This window comes from Empidonax traillii, unplaced genomic scaffold, assembly GCF_003031625.1.
Source record: "Empidonax traillii isolate 1590-97213 ecotype Southwest subspecies unplaced genomic scaffold, ASM303162v1 scaffold665:size397641, whole genome shotgun sequence".
NCBI classification, from domain to species: Eukaryota; Metazoa; Chordata; class Aves; order Passeriformes; family Tyrannidae; genus Empidonax; species Empidonax traillii.
In genome coordinates, this window is record NW_020955858.1 from 123,808 (window position 1) to 133,888 (window position 10,081).

The 10,081-nt window shown below is 49.4% G+C and overlaps 1 protein-coding gene across 1 annotated transcript in view; it reads right to left on the bottom strand.

Annotated features, from left to right (window-relative positions):
* GDPD4 (glycerophosphodiester phosphodiesterase domain containing 4) overlaps nt 1-4,553 on the bottom strand; it is a 36,753-nt gene extending 32,200 nt beyond the window's left edge. The window contains exon 1 of the mRNA XM_027899401.1: nt 4,305-4,553. The gene's annotated coding sequence lies outside the window, so the exon portion shown is untranslated. The remainder of the gene's footprint in view (nt 1-4,304) is intronic.
* Nucleotides 4,554-10,081: the final 5,528 nt, after the last annotated feature.

The window sequence follows — 10,081 nt, forward strand, 5'->3', positions numbered from 1 at the left end:
AACAAGAGCAGCAGATGAGGACTGTGTGGCACATTTGATTTTTGTCCATGTGAAACATGGAGTTTGTTTAGCAAGGCAAGAAGATCAGTGTAGATAAGCCATGGGCAGACCCTTGAAGAACCATCTCAGGGCCCAGGATACATAGCACAGTCAGATCTGCTGGATCAGCACCCAGCAGCACTCACATCCCAGCATCCTGGAGGACGGGAGTGATTTATTTAGCTGCAGAGCTTGGGGTGGATGCTTTCATTCCTCCCTTGGTCTTCCTGGAGGAGTGGTTAGAACCACAGAATCACTAGGGTTGGAATAGGTAGGCCCTCTAACATCACCAAGTCCAACTATTAATCCATGAAGCAGTCATGGGGACCATGGGCAGTCCCATGGGACTGAGAGGCATGTTAAGACACCAACAGGCAGTATTTCCCAACACTACAGTGCCTCTTTCTCACAGAAGGGCCAAAATTCAACCCTCTCACCCCCAAACAGCATTCACGATGAATTGCAGAGGAATAAGGGACAGGCTCAGCTTGGTAGTAGGCTGCCAACTGGCAGCAGGGAGGGAAGGAAGAGGTCACAACAGTAAAGCACTAAGATGAAGGCAGGAAAATCTAGGGAATGGAGAAGGTAAAAGGACTGACATCATTCACCTGCATTTCTTCCAAGAAATGGGTTTTACTCAACCAAAACATTCTTAAAAGCTTTGCAGGCAAAGAGAGCCCTTAAGAGGCACCATGACCCCACAGAACCTTTCTGACAGCTTTAAGGCATGAATCAATTAAAGCAATCACGGAGCAAAGGTTAATCAGCAGCAAGTACATCTTAAGAAATAAGTAGTCTTTTAAAAAGCGACTGCTTTTGCCAATTCCCCCCTCCCCATTTTCTAAAGTGTCTTTCATTTCTCCAACTCTGGAGACCTTCCAAACTAAGGTCAGTGATTAAGAGCAGCTGCCGAAAGGACCAGACTGGAACAGTGGCGGCAGCCGGGGCTGCGGCAGCAGAGAGGACTGGACCTGTAATTGTCACTGAGGCTCAGTGCTGTACAAATGTCTCGGGGATTGAAAACCTTCCAGGGGCTTCCAGCCTAATTGGAGCAGATGGAAGCTGGAGAAACAAGGAATTGCTCACAGTTGCACCGGAGAACAGAGGAAGTGAAGCAGGAGAGTAAGGCAAGGACTGACTTTAAAGCATTTCTGCACAAGCAATGAGACTCCAGCCTGAGTGTGTGGGCATAAAGTGATGCTTCGAGCTGCTCCCATCCCGTGCCCTGCTTGCAGATTTGTACTTCTTTCTTCTTGCACCCCTTGGAGCTGACGTCAAAACGGCCCCCATGTGCAGCAGCCACAACCTCATTCACACGTGTACACACTCGCCCACCCCACCCTGCCCTATTTCCCTGCGTGCTGCTATTATGGTGCACCACCATCACAGTTAACTTCTTACCCTGTCACCTTCCCATGCAACTGTTGATGAGGGAAGAGAGCTGGTACACTATGGTGGCCCCAAGAGCCTTCCCTTAGCACCAGACCTACAGAGGATTAGTCCCAGGACAGGATTTCTCATCTCTCGATCTTGCTACTGCATCATGCATTCACATAGACTACAACTGCCCAACCACCAGAAAGGACCTGGGCCAGGAGGATGGAGAGTCAATCCTGACCCTGAGAGCAGGTTCTCATCATGTTCCATCTTCCCTGGGGACACCACAAAGACTGGCAAGACAGACAAAGACAGAATAGGACCAACATGAGACCATGATGTGGGCATATTCATAAAATCGATGAATCACAGAATGAACCTTCAAGTTTAACTGGTTCCATCCCTCTGCCATGGACAGGGACATCTTCCTATTCAATCCACTAAATTCCACTGCTTCTTCTTCCCTCATTTTCCTGGAGAGGGTAAAAAATGCATCAAATGCCAATGTTCTTCTGGGGAGGAGAATTGCAGGGAACATGCCCCACAGACAGCCTCCATTTACTGGGATTTTATAAAATGCCAAGCCCTCAGCCACCAAAAATCAGCTAGTTGTGGGTCCTCCTTTGAAAGCAGCTGGAAAAGCGGTGTTCAGCAAGTGAAGACCAGGATGAGGACAAGGTGATGAAGAGATGAGCACCTGCAGTCAGGCTGCTCAGCTCCCTCACACAACGTGTCCGTAGTTGGAGCAGAGGTTGCAATGTGGAGCCAAGACTGTGTACCCTCAGAACTCATTCTGCCATGAAGGCATGGTCCAGAGTCCATCACAGATCATGTCTCCATGCTGCTCTACCCAAACCAGCGCCTTTCTTTCCATTCACTAAGATCTAGAACCCAGAGGATCTTCCCAACTTTTTGTCCTATCTGCTCATCTAAAACATAGCCCAAGATCCCTTTTTGTTGCACACCACAGGGGTCTCTGGGGCAGTCCTACAAGCCAAAACATAGGAGGTCACTCCAAGATGAGGGAGAGACCTCTTCCTGCAAACTATCCCAAGACATGGAATCAGGTTTGGACTGAAGCCAGGCTATTGCTGCACATGTGCACTGTGTTGCAATCTACAGGGAACAACCACCCCAGAGCTGCTTGCAGCCTGTTACCCCACACAAAGTCACCGAGCTGGGGCTGTGCCACTGAGCAGGATCAGGATCTGCTCCACAGTCAAGCACATGTGTCTCAGCTGATGGGTGGTAACTCAGAAAGGTTTGCCTGAAGAAGGGCTTCACTGTCAAACTGCCACAGGCTTCTAAACAAAAAACAAACAAACAAACAAAGAAAAGAAACCACTTTCTCCTTTGTTTTGGTTGATACTTCATCATACTAAGCAAAACTGTGCAGTACCAACTTTCACAGAGGTACTTTTTGAGATTCAGGAAGTCTCACAACAAGCTACAACCACAAAATTTAAAGAACTGTATTTTCATTTTACATAAAGCTCAAAAGACACCATTTGGTCACCTCCTTGGTCCCATGTCATGGCATAGGGAAGTCATGAGACTGGTCTTGTGAACAAGTTTTGTATTTGTACTCTCTGCAAGGATTTCAAATTGCCCTGAAAATCTTGCACACCTTTTAAACATTTCAATAGCAAAGTTAGAAAGGAAGCGACAGCTTTGGCTCCCTTCACATTCAGAACATTTTTTAATTAAAATCCAGCTGGTTTCATGGTACATTATGCCTTCTTTTATTGTTAAATGCAGCTTAAAAGCCTTGAGCAGCTGCAGGAAATTATTTCTGTTCTCTCTTGTCCTTCTACCTGGTGTCACCACTTATCAGGGGATAAGTCCTGAGAGATGCTACATTGTGAGGTCAAGATTCCCAAAGAAAGTGTAGAAGTGAGGAGCAGCTGATGTACACTAGGGGGTGGACCTCCAGCTAATCAGAGTTTGGACTTTGCAACTCAAAGTTGGCCTGGTGCCAATCCCCAGGTTCACATCAGCAGAGTGCCTGATCCTGAATTAAAATTCCCTCTTTCCTAGCAGTGAAAAGTCCCCCGTTTCATTGCTGACTGTGGTTACAACTTAAGATAATGTGGAAGCATTTAGACAACAACAGCATACTAAAGCCAGGGCCAAATCCTGCTTTCGGCTGTGAACCGAAATACTCTCCAAACAGTTGCCCATCACAGCTCCCAGCGTGATGTGCAGCGGCGGGGCAGATGGTGGACCATGGTGTTGCTTCCAGCCTTGCTAACCAGGTCCTGATTATTTACAGCTGTTCCCAGATGTTACCCTTTCACGGGTTATTTGTTATCGAGTCAAACTCCCCGTTCACACGCTAGGCGAGTTCAGGGGAAGAAAGAGAGAGGCTCCTTTCTCCCTTTTACTATGGAAACAGCCCTTTATCCCAAGAATTGCAAATGCTCAGCGGCCGTTTCCCTCCTCACTGCCCCGGCTACAGCAACCCCACCAGCCACCACCGTTCACCTCTCATTCCCACTCCCGTTTCTCCTCTTAACCGGTCACAGCCAACTCATCCAGCACGGACCCTAAGTGAAGCAGAACTGCCGAACACCTTCTCCTCCGCGGCAAAACACCAGAAACCCCCCTGCTCACAAATCACCCCCTTCCCTCGCGTTTTTTTCACAGTTTCTCCCTATTCTCCAGCTCCCTAGGCTTTGTTTCTCACTGCAACGCAGGCGAGAGCTGGATCAATCACTCGCTGCTGCATCCCAACCAACACACTCAAAAGTCCAAAGATAACAAAGGAAAAGTGATAGAAATCCCCCCACCTCGGTGCTAACTTTCAAGGCAAGCAGGAAAGAGCAGTCAGAGATGAAGTTCAGCAGGCAGGAGCATCTATGAGAGTTAGGAGAGGGGAAGTAGCTTACCTTGCCGTGACGCGCATGGAGGGGCTATTTTTGTTTTCCGCTGCACTTGGATTGCTGTGTCCTTTGCTTGTGACACTCCGGGACTCGAATGGTGGCACCGCTGTGTGACACCCGGTATTAGAGAGGCTGCTGGAGCCGTCCCTCCCACGGTAGGAGGGGCCATGAGAGGCTTAATAAATTCAGTCCCCAAGGCTAGAAAAATTAAAATCTCATCATGGGACACAGGCAGCTCCTCACTGCGTGGCTCCAGGAGACACCAGGGACCCGCGGACGAACCTGGGATTGGCTGATTTGTCCCTCACCCACCCAGAATAGGAGAGGCTGGTACTCACTTCCCACCTTGGCAGAATTAGGTGTCCAAAGGATGGGGTTTGAGGAAATACCCCCAGAGGATATTTGGGAAAGATGTGTCATCGGTGACCCTCAGAACTAAAGCTCCTGAACCTCCTCCATGAAGATATTTTCCACAGCTCTAAGCCCCACACAGGAATCCGCTGTACCAGATTTCTGGGCAACCCCTGTGTGAAAACTGCTTATTTTACTTATTTTTTTGCATGGTTTTGGCCTTTAATCTAAATCCTATTAGAGTTATAACTTCCTTTGAGGGGGGAGAGGGGATAAGTCAGTACAACAAAAGCAGGTTGTATTTTTTAACCTCCAATGCACCCTAGACTTTCAGAGAGGCAAAATCCCACCATGTTTCTCAGGGTAGAAAACTGCACAACCTCATGCAGCTCCTCCTGCTCCATAAAAGTTCTTCACTGCCCGAAAGGCTAAAAAATACATTCCCTCCAGCTCCAGAGGACTCTGAAACACCACTGGTGCAGTTTTTTCATCCCTGTGGTTTCTCACGCTGAGTTTTTTCTTGTTAGATGAAAAGAGAGACCAGGAGGTCCCTCTAAAGCAAAATCAGTTCTTGGAAACAGAGAGAACAAGAACAGGCCAGAAATGATAGCCCAGTAGTTTTTGAGAAAGAGAAACTTTTAATTAGAAGATGAGCAACAGAGGTGACAGCCTGGTTCACTCTGAAACCTAATGATCAGCAGAAGGCTCATCAGAGTTCCTTTAAGACAGTCTTGCTAATCCTTACTTTGGACTAGGTCCTAAAATAACATCACTCTCCCTTTGGAACTGGGAGAATTGGAATTGAAATTAAATAAATGCAGGAACCACAAGTCATGGCGGTAAAAGCAGCTGTTTTTATTGCTGGTGGTTTTCCAGCTAACACTTAGCAGGCTGGAATAAAAATACATGGGACTGTGTGTCAGCCTCTATAGCCTCTAGAAATATTAGTTGCTTTTTTGTCTGATTCCTGGAAATCTGATAAATAAGAGAGGAAAGGGTGAGATTAAGAAAGCTGGTGGCACTAATGAGATTTAGGAAGCAGCAGCTTTTCCAGGTACCCTGTAGTCTTAATCTCCTGAGTTGATCCACTGGATTTTTCTTCTTATGTATTTGTGGCTGTGTTGAGCACAGCTTCATCACGAGGCCACACTAAGGCCTTGAAGGTCCCTGCTCAGCGAAGACACAGCATGGGGATGGCCTGGAAGATTTGAGGAAGGGCGGAAAGCCCAGAGAGCATAAGCACTTTGTTCTGCCTTTGAAGCCAGTAGTAGGGTCAGCACTCCCCAAAAAGATTTCTGAAGGGGCTTCACCATCATCCCTACCCAGGCTGCTGTTCTTCCAGCTGCTGCATCCTCATGGTGTGGAAGTATGTGAGGATAAGGCATAAGGGGACAGGGTGGAGTAACATCATCAGCACCAAAAAACCTCCCAACAGTGGAGGGAAGAGCCCTGAATGTTATTAAAAGCACAATCATAGCCTTACAAGCAAACAAACCCCCAAATATCCCTGTTCTCTGCCCTAAAATATTGCTGTGGGTTTGCTTTCTTCTGGGTATAGAGAGGCAAAGCCTTCAGCACCACAGTTTGCTCTGCAAACACCCAGCAAATCAGCTGTTGCTCTGGGTTCAGTATCTTCAGTTCAGAGTTCCCCAGCTTATCTTAACTACAATATCCTCGCCCAGTGTCCCAACCAATGTCCTAGACCTACCAGGAGCTGGGACTGAGGGCAAGTAAGGATCAGCTGGAGCCCTACCACTGACAAGCCCAGCCTTGGAGTTTATGAGCCCATAAAGGAAATGCCTGCAAGGGACTGGTGCTGTACAAGCCCATTCCAAGGATCAGTGGGGCAGGTCAGCCTTGAACCCAGTGAATTTTGCCTCTGTTTGTGTCAGGAGAAGATAAAACCAGGGGGAAAATAGCACAGAAATTCCCCAGCTGCCAGCCCCAACATGGAGTCTTTTGTTGGGAAATATGTACTTTCACATCCTCCTATGCTAAGTCCTACGTATTTCAGGGCATTTGCCCTCTCCCAACACACTGCCCTGACAGCATAAGGGGCCCAGCACGTGTCGCCATTGTTCCCCCATCCCTGCACTGCACGTGTGCACAAAGAACAGCTGCTGAGCCTTGAGAGCAGGTGACTCATGCAGGTAACAACATCCCCACGAGATTAATGACAGAAAGGGCACTGTTTATGGCATTTCCAGGAATGATAAGGGAGGTGGGGGGAGAAGGAGGTGACCTGGACTGATCCAAGCTTTGGGCCTCGTTCTCCTGGTGGACAGCAGACACAGGTCTGCAGCGATGGGCAAGCAGTGTCTGCCATTTGCAGCAAGGGGTATCCCACCAAAAAGTAGAAATGTCAGTCATTGAAGGCACAGAGGATGGGATGGGTGGGAAAGGGACCCTGAGCAGCTCCAAGCACCATGACAAGAGAGCAGAGACACTTGCAGACCTGCAATGAGCAGCATGTCCAAGTAGGAAGATGTTGACAGTCACCTTCACACCGAGCCCCAGAGGATAAGGCTGCGGGGGGGGGGGTCTCTTGCCATCTCCCAGCCTGAACCCTTTGGCATGCAGCTCTGACACATCAAAAAACAGGGAGAGCATCAGCCCCCTCAAAGTGTTGATGTGGGGAGACAGGGTAAAGCAGAGGCACCGTGCAAATGGGGAGCAGCAGGTTCTGCAGGATGCTGGCAAACCTCCACAGAAACCAGGGCCTGACCCTGCTCCTGCATCCTAGGACGCCTCTTTCACCATCACTTCTCAAGCTGCTTGTATTGATCAGAATTATTTTTAAGCCCAGTTGGTACCAAGAAATGCTCCTGTCCCTTCCTGAAGGATGGCAGTGGCTGTGGGTAATGTTGCAAAGCCCAACAACTTGTGCTAAAGACTTGGCAGTTTCTTCTGGAGTGTGCAGCCCACCAGATGCAAAACTTACCCCAATTATCAGAATATAAACTCAAAAAATGACCTCATGTAGGCAGAAATGCCAGGCAAGTCCTCCCGAGTACTGAGGTTAAGTCAAGGTCTCTGAGCATCATTCCTGAGTGGGCAACATCTCTGGAGTGGGCAGCAAGGGAGGGCCAGATGGATCTATCACACAGCCTGATCGTGGGGAACCAGCCCTCCAGCACAAATACAAGCCACACAGAGTGGATGGAAGGAGCTTTCACATCGTTCTCAAAGCAACCGGCAGGGGTAAACTCTGCCTCTCACAGCTGTTGCTGCAGCAACTCCGCCACCCGCTCTCCCAGGGCTGCTGGCACCACAGGCAGGCTGATACAGCCACGTGTAAAGGGGGAAAGGGACAGTTCTCACCTTCTTCCATATTTTATGGCTGTCCTTTTTGAAATTACATCATTTTATTCTTTCCTGGCAGAAACTGGGGGATTGCAACGTACCCAGGAGGATGCAACTTGAGTTACCCTGAGGGGCCAAGGCAATCCCAGTGGGGAAAATCAGATGTAAGGACCAGTGAGGAAGAAGAGGGTGCGATAAAACATCCCATGACCAAATGTTCCAGTGTCCAAGAAACATAATGTGGCAAATATTGCTGGAGGACCGTGACAGATCTAAGGAGTGAAACACGTCAGAGTTTTGTTTCATGAGCACACAGGCAGCTGCTCTGTGCTTCCTCCTCTTACCTCATCCCCCTCATTCGTGGATGAATCTCAAGGCCCATGTTAGCCACTTCTCTGATGGTTCTCTTTGCCATTGTGGTGGGGACACCTGCTGCTCCTCAGTGGGGATGTTGCAGCAAGGTCCCCCAGCAAGGTTTATAACACTGTCCCAGGGTTATAAACCACCCTTCAGGGAACTGAGCAGCCTGTGAGCTCCTGAGCCCCAATGAGTTGTGTTGGGACTCAGAGCAAATGTCCCCTTTAGGACTAGCAAAGGTGTTTCCCACCACTCAGGCTCTTAAAACTCTCCTGTGTTCCGTGTCTCCCAGCCTGGGCCGTGCTGTTCGTGCTGTGGCTTTGTTACCGTGGAGCCTCGAGTGACACTTGCCATCACCAGGATGAGCCCAGAGACCTCACTGGGTGCTTCTTACCCTTCACATGGGTGGGTAGGACAGCCAAGCAAAGGCAGGCTGGTCAGTGGGAGCAACTATCAAGGAGTCCTCCCTTCCCCAGCACACCAGTGCCAGTGGTGACATTGCCAAAGCTCTTGCACACTCCTGGGAGCACCCAGCCCACCCTGCCCGCTGCAAGGGGACACCTGAGCTGGATGGTGCCTGCTGTGGGAACACCACCATCTTTCTATGCCCCAGTGTTACCACTGATCTCTTGCTCGTCCTTCCTGGGCTGGGACCTACCTGATGGACTCTTCATGGTGGCAAAAAAGAATGGGACAACTTATGTGTTGATCCCTGGGCTGGGCTCTTCCCATATCCTGGAGTGCTTCAGAGTGACTGCAAAACACAAAGACTTGGGGTTAGAGGTGGGGTTAAAGCCTGATGTGGTTAGGAAATGTAAAGGGTAGAAGAAAGTAATGGACTCACCACGCACTCATGAGGCTGGGGAATGAGAGGGATTGGTGCTGCAGGGAGCAGTTTGCCTCCCTGTTCACTGCTCTCTGTGCCAGTCAAGATTCCCTCCTCTCCCCGCTTTGCACGTATCTGCTCTGAGAAAAGAGAGGGCTGTTACCTGCCCACTGCCCTCCAGGGCATGATCCAGGCACTCCTGAGCCCTGGACACCATTACAGCTGCACGTGTGGCCAGCAGGACCCTGACCTTGACTGTCAGAAGATCTGTTAGCCAGATTTATGCAGGTTAGTGGTTTTAGGGCACAAGGTGTGGGATGAGGGACAAGTTCTGTTCACTGTACCCCTGACTGCATTCAGAGGTGACAAGCCTCTGCTCAGCAGCACCCTGCAGCCTCTATCAACCCTGCCAGCCATCATGGCACAGTGGTGATGTGCCCCTTCTCCCTTAGCAGGCTTAACTGGTATGTCAGCACAGCCCTGGCTCACCAGAAAGTCGCACCAGACCTGGGGAAGCCTGAGGGTGTCAGCAAACATCCTGCCTGTTGAGGTACAGAGAGGACCCAGCATTAGGGACCTGTGCTGGGATGGGAGCAGAGGGCCTGTTCTTGATGGTTCACACGTAACCGATGGCGTGGCAGGGGGACACATTTGCCTTACGAGGTTGTTTAAACTTGTGAGTGTAAATAATAACATTAAAATGCAAGGAGCAAAGCTGGAGCTGGGGTGATCACGAGGGAACGGGCATATCAGCACACCAGATTCCATGTCAGGACAATCTCCTTATCCACGTTGATGTGCCCCGGCTGCCTCCAGCGTTCATCCTCCAAAAGAAACATTAAAAGTTTCTTTTTATGTTGCTCATGGAAAATGAGATACATAAAAGGAATCTTCAGTGCCGGGAGGGGGCAGCACAGCCCTGGGAATGCGGAAGGATCAGGCAAGC